General features: G+C 44.4%; 1 protein-coding gene across 3 annotated transcripts in view; it reads left to right on the top strand.

Moving 5' to 3' along the window:
* CHCHD6 (coiled-coil-helix-coiled-coil-helix domain containing 6) overlaps window positions 1–15,950 on the top strand; it is a 146,771-nt gene that overhangs the window by 31,259 nt on the left and 99,562 nt on the right. The gene's annotated exons all lie outside the window — the stretch shown is intronic.

Raw genomic sequence — 15,950 nt, forward strand, 5'->3', positions numbered from 1 at the left:
CATTGTTGCAGGGATTATTGTAATTTTGTTGCATTGTGGGGATTATTGTAACGTAGCAAGGGATTATTGTAGCATTGTTGCAGGGGATTATTGTAGCATTGTTGCAGGGGATTGTTGTAACATTGTTGCAGGAGATTATTGTAACATTGCGGTGAGGGGAATATTGTAACATTGTTGCAGGGGATTATTGTAACATTGTTGCAGGGGATTATTGTAACATTGTTGCAGGGGATTATTGTAACGTAGCAAGGGATTATTGTAGCGATGTTGCAGTGAGGGGATTATTGTAACATTGTTGCAGGGGATTATTGTAACGTTGTTGCAGGGGATTATTGTAATTTTGTTGCATTGTGGGGATTATTGTAACGTAGCAAGGGATTATTGTAGCATTGTTGCAGGGGATTATTGTAGCATTGTTGCAGGGGATTGTTGTAACATTGTTGCAGGAGATTATTGTAACATTGCGGTGAGGGGAATATTGTAACATTGTTGCAGGGGATTATTGTAACATTGTTGCAGGGGATTATTGTAACATTGTTGCAGGGGATTATTGTAACATTGTTGCAGGAGATTACTGTAACGTTGCGGTGAGGGGATTATTGTAACATTGTTGCAGGAGATTATTGTAACATTGTTGCAGTGAGAGGATTATTGTAACGTTGTTGCAGTGAGAGGATTATTGTAACGTTGTTGCAGTGAGGGGATTATTGTAACGTTGTTGCAGTGAGGGGATTATTATGGCGCTCTTTGATTCTTTTGCAGAATTTCCTCTGATCAGTGTCTTGCTGTTGAGACATGGCGTTCCTCGCGCCTCCAGGGTTTTTTGCCTGGGGTTGTGATCAGGTGATTTTATTTGCACATCAGAGGCCGTTTTAACCCCTTCCTCACTGGCCCGTGTTCCTTGGTTCATGCCATAATACATTTTCAGGTTTTTTGTTTATGTGGTGCTGAAGGCTGGAACGTTTCTCATCGTTAAAGTTAATTGAATGATTTTTGTCATGACGGATGGGCCTTTCTGGGATTATTACCTGTCATGTGGGTGTGGCAAGGGGTGTTTTTTTTTTTTTTCTTTTCTTTTTCTTGTTTCCGCATTGTGCCCCTTATCATTTTATGTATTTCGGCGTTGCGCTGTGTGGTTGGAGCCCCATGTGGCATAGACGCTGCGGTTGGGCCGGGGTCTCACAGTCCCTATACAGTAGATGGGATATTAGTAAATCCCGTCCACACATGGCAGAACAATTCCCGCAGTACAATTGGTGCCGTTTACCAAAACCGTTGCAGCTTGTCATTTATACATACGGAAATGCCGGCGGATTCTGTATCGGTATAATGGAAGCAGAACAGCGCTGTGTGAATCCTCCGATGTGTTTCTGCCGCAGTTTTCCCCATGGGGGTTCTTGGCTGCAGCTCGCTACGTGGGGGCTTGGCCTAAGGGTATGTTCACACTGCTGAATAAAGAGCTGAATATGGAGTTTTCCACCTCTCATGCACTTTGATTGGAGTCATCGGTCGTAATCCGCCTGAATATTACTATATCACTTCTGTTTCTTGGGTAATAATCGGATTGTTGGGGGTCCGACTGCTGACTGGTCATGAGGATAGGGGAGGGGGGTGCCGAGTGCCTCGTGTGAAGGGAACAGCAGGTCTGACATGTTCCGAGGCTCCATTCATCTCTATGGGACTGTCAAAGCAAAGTTCAGCCTTAATCTATTGCCATCTGTCCTATAATATTGAATATGGCGGCCGGTCCATTCATAAGGACCCCCCTTTCTAGTGATCAGCGGGGGCTCCAGCACTCATACTCCCAACATTTATACAGTTATTACCACACTTGGTAGGTGATCAATGGTGAACCCCGATAAGTATCAGTTTTGTGACCCATAAACTGTATTTTTATTGTCTTTGGCCCAGGCTCAGGGGTCGCTCTTCTATCCTATAGATTTCCTTGATAAGACGGTGTATTTAGGACACTTCAAGGGTCTTCCGGACAAGTCACTGTTCCAGCACCATTAACCCGTTCTTTCCCGTTTCCCTAATGTGACAGTGACAGGTGGGCGACACATTCCGATGCTCCTCGGTGCGCTTCCACCCTTCCACCACTAGATGGCAGCTGAAGGACACGGCTGGACTTGCCAATTTGCGCTTTGATTTGGAGGAGAGCAATAACTGGGAGAGACCCAGAAATGTTGACTCTGGCTTCTGCTATTTACACGCCTGACTTCAAAGGCTTCAAACAGCTGCTTTGTTCCGCGAGGCACTTAACCATTTGGCTGTTAGCGAGGTCCGCAGAGTATATACGTTTGCAGGTATTCGGTATTTATTCGCTTCATCCCGGAACATTTTCCATACGTTGTCACCATTGCATTGCACAATCCAGTAAAGCTCTGCTCTGTCAGCTGCTACATGCATGCTGCCCTGGGTGGCTAGCGACCCCTGAAAGAGCAATTGACTCCTTAATGGTGCATGCACAGGGTGCAGTTGGGTGCAGTTAAAAATGCATCAACGTTGCAATGGAAAAAATCCTGTAGTTTTGGTGCAGTTTCCTATTTTTACAAGTGAGACATGGTACATAAGCGTGGTTTACTTGTCCATTTAAGAAACTGCTTCAAAACAGCATGCAGTTTTTTTTTTTCCCTTTGCAGTTTTAAGTGCACCGTGTGCATGCACCCCAATTCTGTGAAGGGGCCACTTTCATGTCCACCACAAGGGTCACCATTTCCAGCTGTGGATGTGTGTCAGATGCAGCGTGTTGCACTGTGTGCCATGCATGCTGCAGTCAGAAAGCCATAGGTTTGTGAGCCTTATTTATAGCATCATACAGTATAGTGGAGCCCTGCAAAATTCTGCCATGGTGTCAGGTTTATGTCTACTATGGGCACAGCCTTAGAGGATCTCGCGGCTCCAAATGAACCATTGCTGCTGGAGCAAGACCGACTACTAAAGCAGTGTCCAGTATACGGAGCCGCACAGTTGTATAGCACGTCCTGGCTCTGCCTCTTCGTTTCTGCGCAGTACAGTATACAGTATATCTATATTGTAAGTACAAGTCTATTGCATATCATGTTCTTATGTTCTATTCTCTATCCTTTTGGACTCCATTGATCCTGTGAATGAAAGAGCATTAGGTTTCCTTATTACTCCTTCCTTGCACATTGGAGCAATGGCCACCAGCTGTGAGGGGTAACTGCAGCACAAAATCATCCATGTGACCCGGCCCAGCTGCCCTTCCCTGCTTTGTGGGGGGCCGGTAGTGCCCTATGCAGCGAAACACAGTCAAGTGACTGCAGCAATAGATCCGGGCTGGGGCTACTTCATTGTCCATATTAGTGGGGGTTACAGAGATGAGACCCCCACAGATTAGTCACACCACAGCATAGTGATACGCCATCATCTATAGATAGGAATACTTATAAAGCCTGACTTCTGAATTATTCATTTACAAGCTTCCTATTCATTGTATAGATCGTAAAAACAAATACTGTCAGGAGATCTGACATTCATCTACTTAGAACGGCGCCATCTGGTGTTCAGAGAGTGAAGCAATGCGCACATCCACCTACTGGGCGAAGTGCTGGTGGACGCACATGCTCAGTCACTCTCCTCATAGCCAGATCTCTACATAGTGATCCTCTGCAGACTGCACGGCAGCCAATAGGGATGACTCTGACCCGCGTTTCAGAGACTGTGCAGTAGGGGGCTGTATAGCAGAACGGGCAAAATTTGCAGGAAAAGTAGAAAGGGACAATAGTGTCACCTGCCAGAGGGAGAAGGAGAGCGATTCTGTTCAGCAGCACTGGGAGGGGGGACACATGGCAGCCAAAAAACCCCAAACGTGCATACATCTATACAGTTCTATTAATATGATACTGGTGACTGTATATAGCGTATTATAGTTTGCATTTGTGCCCTCCCAGGTAGTTGTGCGTTACTTACAAGAAGCCGATCACTCCTGCAGTTACTAATCCTTGTTCTCTCTATATATGGGTCGTCCTATTCCTGCCTGCAATGTTCTCTGCCTCCCTCCCTATAAACCCCCGGCGGTGCCAGGGTCCATGTAGGTGTCTAAGTGGCATCATCACATGTTAAAAAAAGGCTTTGAATGAAAGCAAAACCCCGCTGCCAATTAATCTCCCCCGCGGCCGTGCCCGCCCCCCGCGTATCTGATAAGCCGGGATATTTCTGTAGTTTTATTTCCCCATTCATTAACGAGATATTGTCAGAATTCTCCGGCATTCACATTAGGGATGTTTTATAAATGTAATTAATCTCCCTTCTTAATAATAATGTGGTTTTATTCATGAGCCGGAGCTAATAATTGGCTGGTTTGCTCAGTGGGAAGATTAAGGTGAATTCAGCTGAATGTCAACTTCAAAGACCACTGTGATATCCAGAGAATGGAAAGATCCGGGCCACACGGCGGCTAAAACAAATGCGCGTCACCTGATTGTTACTTTAAAGGAGCCCAGGAACCCTGTAATTGAAATGTGAAGAGATGAAGGTAAAAACATATTGTACAGTTATCGTGACATTCCACCGCAGCGCCAGTCACAATTAACATTATCATCAGTTCCTAAGATACTTGGTATATACAGTATGTCTAAATATACTCAAGCCTGCAAAACTTCTGTTATATACAGGAATATAGCTACAATAATACTGCCCCCTATGTACAGGAAAATATCTACTATAATGCTGCCCCCTATATACAGGAATACAACTACTATAATACTGTCCCCTACATACAGGAATATAACTACTATAATACTGCCCCCTATATACAGGAATATAACTACTATAATACTACCTCCTATGTACAAGAATATAACTACTATAATACTACCCCCTACATACAGGAATATAACTACAATAATACTGCCCAATATATATAGGAACATAACTACTATAATACTGCCCCCTATTTACAGGAATATAACTACTATAATACTGCCCCCTATATACAGGAATATAACTGCTATAATACTACTCCTATGTACAAGGATATAACTACTATAATACTACCTCCTATGTATAATTATATAACTACTATAATACTACCTCCTATGTACAAGAATATAACTACTATAATACTACTCCTATGTACAAGAATATAACTACTATAATACTACTCCTATGTACAAGAATATAACTGCTATAATACTACTCCTATGTACAAGAATATAACTACTATAATACTACCTCCTATGTATAATTATATAACTACTATAATACTACCTCCTATGTACAAGAATATAACTACTATAATACTACCTCCTATGTACAAGAATATAACTGCTATAATACTACTCCTATGTACAAGGATATAACTACTATAATACTACTATGTACAAGAATATAACTACTATAATACTACCTCCTATGTACTAGAATATAACTACTATAATACTGCCCCCTATATACAGGAATATAACTACTATAATACTACTCCTATGTACCAGAATATAACTACTATAATACTACCTCCTATGTACAATAATATAACTTCTATAATACTACCTCCTATGTACAATAATATAACTTCTATAATGCTACTCCTATGTACAAGAATATAACTACTATAATACTGCTCCTATGTACAAGAATGTAACTACTATAATACTACCTCCTATGTACTAGAATATAACTACTATAATACTGCCCCCTATATACAGGAATATAACTACTATAATACTACTCCTATGTACAAGAATATAACTACTATAATACTGCTCCTATGTACAAGAATATAACTACTATAATACTACCCCCTATGTACAAGAATATAACTACTATAATACTACTCCTATGTACAAGAATATAACTACTATAATACTGCCCCCTATATACAGGAATATAACTACTATAATACTACTCCTATGTACAAGAATATAACTACTATAATACTACCTCCTATGTACAAGAATATAACTACTATAATACTACTCCTATGTACAAGAATATAACTACTATAATACTACCTCCTATGTACAAGAATATAACTACTATAATACTGCCCCCTATATACAGGAATATAACTACTATAATACTACTCCTATGTACAAGAATATAACTACTATAATACTACCTCCTATGTACAAGAATATAACTACTATAATACTGCTCCTATGTACAAGAATATAACTACTATAATACTACTCCTATGTACAAGAATATAACTACTATAATACTACCTCCTATGTACAAGAATATAACTACTATAATACTGCTCCTATGTACAAGAATATAACTACTATAATACTACCTCCTATGTACAAGAATATAACTACTATAATACTGCTCCTATGTACAAGAATATAGCTACTATAATACTACCTCCTATGTACAAGAATATAACTACTATAATACTGCTCCTATGTACAAGAATATAACTACTATAATACTGCTCCTATGTACAAGAATATAACTACTATAATACTACCTCCTATGTACAAGAATATAACTGCTATAATACTACTCCTATGTACAAGAATATAACTACTATAATACTACCTCCTATGTACAAGAATATAACTACTATAATACTATTCCTATGTACAAGAATATAACTACTATAATACTGCTCCTATGTACAAGAATATAACTACTATAATACTGCTCCTATGTACAAGAATATAACTACTATAATACTACCCCCTATGTACAAGAATATAACTACTATAATACTACTCCTATGTACAAGAATATAACTACTATAATACTGCCCCCTATATACAGGAATATAACTACTATAATACTACTCCTATGTACAAGAATATAACTACTATAATACTACCTCCTATGTACAAGAATATAACTACTATAATACTACTCCTATGTACAAGAATATAACTACTATAATACTGCCCCCTATATACAGGAATATAACTACTATAATACTACTCCTATGTACAAGAATATAACTACTATAATACTACTCCTATGTACAAGAATATAACTACTATAATACTACCTCCTATGTACAAGAATATAACTACTATAATACTGCTCCTATGTACAAGAATATAACTACTATAATACTACCTCCTATGTACAAGAATATAACTACTATAATACTGCTCCTATGTACAAGAATATAGCTACTATAATACTACCTCCTATGTACAAGAATATAACTACTATAATACTGCTCCTATGTACAAGAATATAACTACTATAATACTGCTCCTATGTACAAGAATATAACTACTATAATACTACCTCCTATGTACAAGAATATAACTGCTATAATACTACTCCTATGTACAAGAATATAACTACTATAATACTACCTCCTATGTACAAGAATATAACTACTATAATACTATTCCTATGTACAAGAATATAACTACTATAATACTACTCCTATGTACAAGAATATAACTACTATAATACTACTCCTATGTACAAGAATATAACTACTATAATACTGCTCCTATGTACAAGAATATAACTACTATAATACTGCTCCTATGTACAAGAATATAACTACTATAATACTACCTCCTATGTATAATTATATAACTACTATATATGAGTACTATGATGCGTATAGTGTTGGGTGATGTGTGGTTATATTGGGGTGACATTCTCTGTATTCGGGGGTCTCCTCCTCAGCTTTTACCTTTCCGCTGCTCTATTCTGACATCCTCTTACTATCACAATGGCGTCTGCTCTTGCTAATGATTCCTCAGCCTGTCCGCTCGTCTCCTCGGAGTTCCTCCTGGTGTTCTCTGACAGACATGCGCCGTCTCCGGGGTATAAGGTGTAAGACACACTCGGCATCTCCCAGAAGGCTCTTTAATACATCTATAATAATTAGTCCTCTAATGTGCCATTTAATCGTCCTCGTTCACATTTTCCTCTTCCGTCAGATTCCAGAGACGAGGGGATTTTTCTCTGGTTATTTTCTATAGGGTCTGGGTGTATTTTTTCCCTTGTTGCCGATGTGATATGACGGTATTTTGCTCCTTTTTCCCTCTGCTGATGTTGTGACAAGTTTTCCTCCCAGTTTGGTGTATTTTTAGTGTTTGTTCACGTTTCGCTGTTTCCCTCTTCAGTCTGCTGACCTATGTGCCGCTGTCACCAGAGTTACTTTATATAACGGCACCTGCTCTATGTACATAGAGGGTTACAGCGGTGTACACTGGGTGCTGGGGGGCGCCACACTCCCTCAGACAACGCCACTCCTTCTATCCCCTTTTGGACCAGCCGTTGTGGATCATTGAGGGATAAGCATTTTTTTTTCTCATTGAATAGGGATAACGTTATGATTTCCCTCCAATTTACCTCTATAGGGGCTTGTTTTTTCTAGGATAAGTTGTATTTTTCAATGACCTCTTTCTGACGTGCACTAAATTTATTAATTTGGCTCGGTATCTCTAGTGTTAACGTTAACTCTCTCACGGCTGTGATCACTGTAATACCTCGTAGTACATGGCACCCCAAGGCATCTTATTATATGTCTGACAGGACTTAGTAGACAGACACTGAGACCTGGCCCTGGGGCCGTTGTGAGGCCTGTGGCTGCTGTAATGGCCGACTGTCTCCTCGCAACTGTGATATGTGCACGAATCGGTTGTCAGAGGCCGTCTGCTAAGGCTCAGTTCACATCTGTATCTCGGTCTCTGTCGGAGACTCCACCACAAATTGTGCCGAAAGCCGAGTGACACGCAGAGGACCCCTCTATAGTCTATGGGGTTTGCAGGTAATGGAGGGTTTAGCTGATGGAGAGTTTCGACAGAGAACCCAGCACTGGTGTGAACCAGGCCTTAGACACTATTACTTAGGCATCCAAGAGTTAGACATGTAGATTGATAGAATTTTTTTTTAATTTTTTTTTTCCCTTATGGTTTGGATTGTCTATTTTTACATCTTATACGTGGGTTGAAGACATTGCGACTTGTTTATTTCATTCCGCCTAGATTGTGCTCCTATAGGTCAGTGGATCTGAATTCTGCCACAGACTGTGGATCTGCTAAGGTTGGTTTTTTTTTTTCATAATTTTTTTTTTAAATTTGTGATTTTTTTTTTTTTTTTTTTTAAATTTCCAGTTTCTTTTGCTCCGCCTCCGTTGCGTTCCTATAGATCAGTGTATCTGAATCCTGGTGGATTACTATGTAAGTTTTGTCCTTCTTCCCCGTTGTCTCATATTCTCTTTTCTCAACTTTACGCGTCGGCTGATCACGTTGCGTCCTGTCTCTTTGCTCCGCCTCCGTTGTGTTCCTATAGATCAGTGTATCTGAATTCTGGTGGATCCTTATGTAAGTTTTGTCCTTCTTCCCTTTGTCTCGTATTCTCTCTTCTCACATTTTACGCGTCGGCTGACCACGTTGCGTCCTGTTTCTTTTGCTCCGCCTCCGTTGCGTTCCTATACGCCAGTGTATCTGAATTCTGGTGGATTACTATGTAAGTTTTGTCTTTCTTCCCCTTTGTCTTGTACTCTCTTTTCTCACCTTTACGCGTCGGCTGACCACGTTGCGTCCTGTCTCTTTTGCTCCGCCTCCGTTGCGTTCCTATAGATCAGTGTATCTGTATTCTCGTGGATTACTATGTAAGTTTTGTCCTTCTTCCCTTTGTCTCGTTCTCTCTTTTCTCACTTTTACGCGTCAGCTGATCACGTTGCGTCCTGTCTCTTTGCTCCGCCTCCGTTGCGTTCCTATACGCCAGTGTATCTGGATTCTGGTGGATTATTATGTAAGTTTTTGTCCTTCTTCCCCTTTGTCTTGTACTCTCTTTTCTCACCTTTACGCGTCGGCTGACCACGTTGCGTCCTGTCTCTTTGCTCTGCCTCCGTTGCGTTCCTATACGCCAGTGTATCTGGATTCTGGTGGATTATTATGTAAGTTTTTGTCCTTCTTCCCCTTTGTCTTGTACTCTCTCTTCTCACATTTTACGCGTCGGCTGACCACGTTGCGTCCTGTCTCTTTGCTCTGCCTCCGTTGCGTTCCTATACGCCAGTGTATCTGGATTCTGGTGGATTACTATGTAAGTTTTTGTCCTTCTTCCCCTTTGTCTCGTTCTCTCTTTTCTCACCTTTACGCGTCGGCTGATCACGTTGCGTCCTGTCTCTTTGCTCCGCCTCCGTTGCGTTCCTATACGCCCGTGTATTTGAATTCTGGTGGATTACTATGTAAGTTTTGTCCTTCTTCCCCTTTGTCTCGTTCTCTCTTTTCTCACCTTTACGCGTCGGCTGATCACGTTGCGTCCTGTTTATTTTACTCAGCCGCTGCTGTTGCTCCGTTCACATGGCGCTGAACAATCTCTTCTACTTCAGAGCGCTTGTGTGTGAAGGATCACTACCCAACCAGGCAGACAGAACCAGCAGCAATTTTCACCTTTTTTTTTTTTTTTTTTTTTTTTTTGTATAATTTCGAGCCTTTTCTTGGTCTTATTTTTGCGCGGCGTATTCGGAGCCGGTAATTATTCAATTATTCACTCAGCAAATTGTGAATTAATGTTCGCGGCTTCTGGTGAATGACATAATTGCAATTTAAAAAGGGCGATTAATCATACGACGCTCAGGCACTCGGTTCCTCTTCCTTTATGGCGGGCCTCCGTGTCGTGGTTAACCCCCCTCATGCTGCAGACAAGCCGATAGCTGTCCAAGGTGCTGACGTCATAGGCGGAGGGTCTGACCTTGATACAAGTTTTTGACTTTTGGCCGAGCTTACAGGTCACTTCTGGATGGAGCAGGGACGTGTCTTCTGGGGGACACCATATTGGGCAGGTTAGTGTGACCAGGACAGGGGTGTACGTGGCCAGGATCACGGAAACTGGACTTAGATATCATACTGAGAAACCTAGTATAAGCAGAATGGGCTCCAGCAGCGCAGAGTATTTCAGGAGGTGGTTTTGAGTCTTGTGCAACCAAGTGACGAGCATAGGGATGTGGCAGGGGCAAGAGGGGAAAAGGAGACTATAGGGGATTTGGAGATCCGCCTGAAATACTTAGTATAAGGATCAGTGTCTCCAGCAGCACAGAGTATTTTAGTTGGAAGTGAACCAGTCTTTAGGGAGGCGATGGCTTGTGCGGTCGCAATGGAGACTGGGCTGGTTGTGATAGGGATAGCATCGGGAGGGGACAACAGAGACCACATGGAAAACGGACGGACAACCACTGCCTAAGGAGTCTAGATTCTCGCAGCACAAAGTATTTCAGGAGAACATGAGCTGGTATTGAAGGAGCCAGTGACCTGTTGTTACTGCAGACAGGGCTGGATGTGACTGGGGCAGTATCATGAACGAGGAACGGAGAGCATAGAAGGAGCAGGGTCTCCTGCAGCACAGAGTATTTCAGGAGAACATGAGCTGGTATTGAAGGAGCCAGTGACCTGTTGTTACTGCAGACAGGGCTGGATGTGACTGGGGCAGTATCATGAACGAGGAACGGAGAGCATAGAAGGAGCAGGGTCTCCTGCAGCACAGAGTATTTCAGGAGAAGGGTGTATTGTGAGAGGCATAGACCTGTCCGCTTGTGATGAAACCAGCGAGGACAAGGCTGACGTAAGTGATTGTGTCTGGACAGGAGTTGGCTGAGCACAAGTGTTAGGTCAGTCCCCAGCAAAGAGCATGGTCTTTTGGCAGCGCAGAGTATTTAAGGCAATGGATGTTGTGGGAAGCGCAGGACTAGGGACAGGATTTGCACCGTTAAGTGTGTATCGAGACTATAGACGCCCCGATTTGGTAAATGTCAGCTCTTAGGTACCTGACCGCTGTTCCTTGCCCTTTCCACCGCTCTGAGGGGGGCAGTATTGAGGCGACACTTTGTATTGCAGCGCTCGGGCTGGCTATAAGAGGCGGCAGTCATGCATGGACGCTGGTTGTCATCTCTGCAGCCCCTATTATGTCTGCCGTGATATGAAGGGGAACAATTGTGGAAATAATAGAACATTTCAGAGACTTCTCACCAGTAATCATTCAGTTTGCTCTTGTGTGTAAATCTGCGCTGGAAATCTGGGGAAAGCTTCAGTAATGACCCCGCCAGCGATCCGCCGAAATGCCTCATTCATTACCCGCCACTATTACAGTTTAGAGCATCCATGTATAATGATTGGGAGAAGATAAACAGCCATTATCTGCGCATCTGTATCTGTCACCCACATCAGCACGCCGCCACGCCACCCCGCCTCACATCTGCCCCATGTTTAACCCTTTGTAGTATGGCAATGTAGGGTAATCGGCTGGTGGGACCGACGCCCATTAACTATCTTCCCGGGCCTGAAATGTGGCATATTCAACCCGCATATATATTCGGTAACCCCATAAAAATATCTGTCCCCTTACTGCTGTGATAACATGGTATTACAGGGACCTCTGCATCCAGTCATTGGTTACCGATATACCATGTCCCCATGTCTGGATGTTATCACCACAACTGGAAGTGGAGACTGGTGGGGGATTAGGAAAAATTGGAGCAGAAAAGGTTTGGAGAGGTCAGTAGAGACTGGCAGGGGATTGTTGAGGTCAGTAGAGACTGGTAGGGGATTGGTGAGGTCAGTAGAGACTGGCAGGGAATTGGTGAGGTCAGTAGAGACTGGCAGGGAATTGGTGAGGTCAGTAGAGACTGGTAGGGGATTGGTGAGGTCAGTAGAGACTGGCAGGGAATTGGTGAGGTCAGTAGAGACTGGTAGGGGATTGGTGAGGTCAGTAGAGACTAGCAGGGAATTGGTGAGGTCAGTAGAGACTGGTAGGGGATTGGTGAGGTCAGTAGAGACTGGCAGGGGATTGGTGAGTTCAGTAGAGACTGGCAGGAGATTGGTGAGTTCAGTAGAGACTGGCAGGGGATTGGTGAGATCAGTAGAGACTGGCAGGGGATTGGTGAGGTCAGTAGAGACTGGCAGGGAATTGGTGAGGTCAGTAGAGACTGGCAGGGAATTGGTGAGGTCAGTAGAGACTGGTAGGGGATTGGTGAGGTCAGTAGAGACTGGCAGGGAATTGGTGAGGTCAGTAGAGACTGGTAGGGGATTGGTGAGGTCAGTAGAGACTAGCAGGGAATTGGTGAGGTCAGTAGAGACTGGTAGGGGATTGGTGAGGTCAGTAGAGACTGGCAGGGGATTGGTGAGTTCAGTAGAGACTGGCAGGGGATTGGTGAGGTCAGTAGAGACTGGCAGGGGATTGGTGAGGTCAGTAGAGACTGGCAGGGGATTGGTGAGTTCAGTAGAGACTGGCAGGGGATTGGTGAGGTCAGTAGAGACGGGCAGGGGATTGGTGAGTTCAGTAGAGACTGGCAGGGGATTGGTGAGGTCAGTAGAGACTGGCAGGGGATTGGTGAGGTCAGTAGAGACTGGCAGGGGATTGGTGAGTTCAGTAGAGACTGGCAGGGGATTGGTGAGGTCAGTAGAGACTGGCAGGGGATTGGTGAGTTCAGTAGAGACTGGCAGGGGATTGGTGAGGTCAGTAGAGACTGGCAGGGAATTGGTGAGGTCAGTAGAGACTGGTAGGGGATTGGTGAGTTCAGTAGAGACTGGTAGGGGATTGGTGAGGTCAGTAGAGACTGGCAGGGGATTGGTGAGTTCAGTAGAGACTGGCAGGGGATTGGTGAGGTCAGTAGAGACTGGCAGGTCTCCAGCAGACGGCCTGGTACATACGGGCAGGTGTCCAGCAGGCAGCCTGGTACATACGGGCAGGTCTCCAGCAGGCAGCCTGGCCCTTACGGGCAGGTCTCCAGCAGGCGGCCTGGTACATACGGGCAGGTGTCCAGCCTTCGTCCTGGTACATACGGGCAGGTCTCTAGCAGGCGGCCTGGTACATACGGGCAGGTCTCCAGCAGGCGGCCTGGTACATACGGGCAGGTCTCCAGCAGGCGGCCTGGTACATACGGGCAGGTCTCCAGCAGGCGGCCTGGTACATACGGGCAGGTCTCCAGCAGGCGGCCTGGTACATACGGGCAGGTCTCCAGCAGGCGGCCTGGTACATACGGGCAGGTCTCCAGCAGGCGGCCTGGTACATACGGGCAGGTCTCCAGCAGGCGGCCTGGTACATACGGGCAGGTCTCCAGCAGGCGGCCTGGTACATACGGGCAGGTGTCCAGCAGGCGGCCTGGTACATACGGGCAGGTCTCCAGCAGGCGGCCTGGTACATACGGGCAGGTCTCCATCAGGCGGCCATGTTCACCCCCCGTCTGCATTAATTCCGCGTCTCCTTGCCTAGCCTGTAATATTTCACTGCCTTATTTCCTTTATAGACGGCGATGATGCTAATGCTGATTTGATAAGGTTCCTTTGCTTTTTCTCCCTCTTTAATTCGAAATGTCTGTAATTTTGCGCTTCATGGACTTGAGCAGAGAATTAGCGAGGGAGACGGCCCGGACGGGAGGCGGGTGGGCGATGAGGAGGCCTCTCTGTCACCGCAGATTGCCTCACTGGAGTGTAAAGGTGTGAAGGATTATGAATTTTGATGGCCGGGGACTCGGCAGATATGGTAATTCAGAGAAGGTGCTGCAAATGGGTGACCATAACCCCGCACCCATTCTGGAGGACATCCCCCGGAGGGAAGAGGGGTGGGGGGCAATTAGTTGGTGGCGTGACACATCGACTCAGCCAGGCATGGCGGTGCGATGATTTACCGCACACTTCCATGTCGTCATTTGTCCTGATCTTCGCACCGGATACCATTTGGGTAATTACAAAAAATTTTCACAATTTCTCTTCTTTAGCACCTGCCCCTCCCCCGCGTCTGGCGGATTCTGACAAATGCGGCTTTTAACTTAAGGATTGATGAAGTGGGTTAGTCAGTGCGGGCCGGGTAGCCGACGATTTATGTAGATCTCACTTACCTCTCCTACTTTTCCGTATGATGTTGTAACGCTCTGTCGCTCTTCCTTTTAGATGTTTTTGGGCTGATTTATGAAGTCCTATAAATTCAGTTTTATTTTCTTTATGTGATTTATATAAAGGGGTTTTATGTTTTACCGTTCATAAATATCTGCGTCTGACGGGAGTCTTAAGAAATCCCCGCTGTGGTCCTCACCGCTGATCTGTAGACTGTAACCCAGCCTGATGTATCGGTGCGGCCGCTGCCATCATCCGGTTAGTAAAAAAAAACCATATTCCTCCCCCGGCCTCCTTATCTTTACAGATGGCACAGGACATGGCAAAGGGCAAGAGAACCAACGAAATATCATATCTATGGACACGTGGGGTAAGTCTGCAGAGAATGGAGAGCAGAAGACGGCTCCTGTGATCTTAAAGAGTCGGGTTAATTCAGGGCACTAAACCACCCACTGACCATCTCCTATGAGAACAAGCGATCGATGTTGATGTCAGAATTGCCGGATATTCGTTCCCCAACATTTCTGATCATTTTATTAAAACAAATTTCTTCCCTGTAAAACCCCTTTAAGTCGTTCTAGCTCCCTGAGGTCACCACTAGGGGGTACTGCATACAGTTTTTCCCATCTGGGCAGATTGGCGAGGGCCCGACCACTGAATGGAGTGGTGGTTGAGCAGTGAAGTACAGCCATTGGCCATCTCTGCAATGAATGGAGGGGGGTGGGCTTTATGGGAAGCCCCTTTAATAGTAAACCAGTGCAGTAAGCACCACAGCTCCCCTAGTGGTGGCTGCATGTAGTCACACAGTTAGAAGGGATGTCCCCAGAATGCCTTTGAACCTGTTCCTTCATGATCATAGGACATTTCACGGACCAAAACCAATTTTGTTTTCCATTTGGGTTTATTCACTGAACCCCAATACCATGTCAGACTCGTTCTCCTACCTCTGGATATGAGGTATCCCAAAATGTCCTCTCGCCAGGCCCATGAAAGGGTGTTAGGTCATGTGACTAACCAACAAGATGATCATGGCGGCCGCACCAACACATCAGTACTGGTTATTATAATAGGGTAGGGGGTCACTAATAGGGGGAGGCGGCCCATAGCCAGGAGCGGCCGTGTCCGCACATCAACAATACTGCACGACATCTGACAACGCTCGCCCTGGTTTTGAGAATCCGGATA

The sequence above is a fragment of the Leptodactylus fuscus genome, chromosome 9 (genome assembly GCF_031893055.1).
Source record: "Leptodactylus fuscus isolate aLepFus1 chromosome 9, aLepFus1.hap2, whole genome shotgun sequence".
Classification (NCBI taxonomy): Eukaryota; Metazoa; Chordata; class Amphibia; order Anura; family Leptodactylidae; genus Leptodactylus; species Leptodactylus fuscus.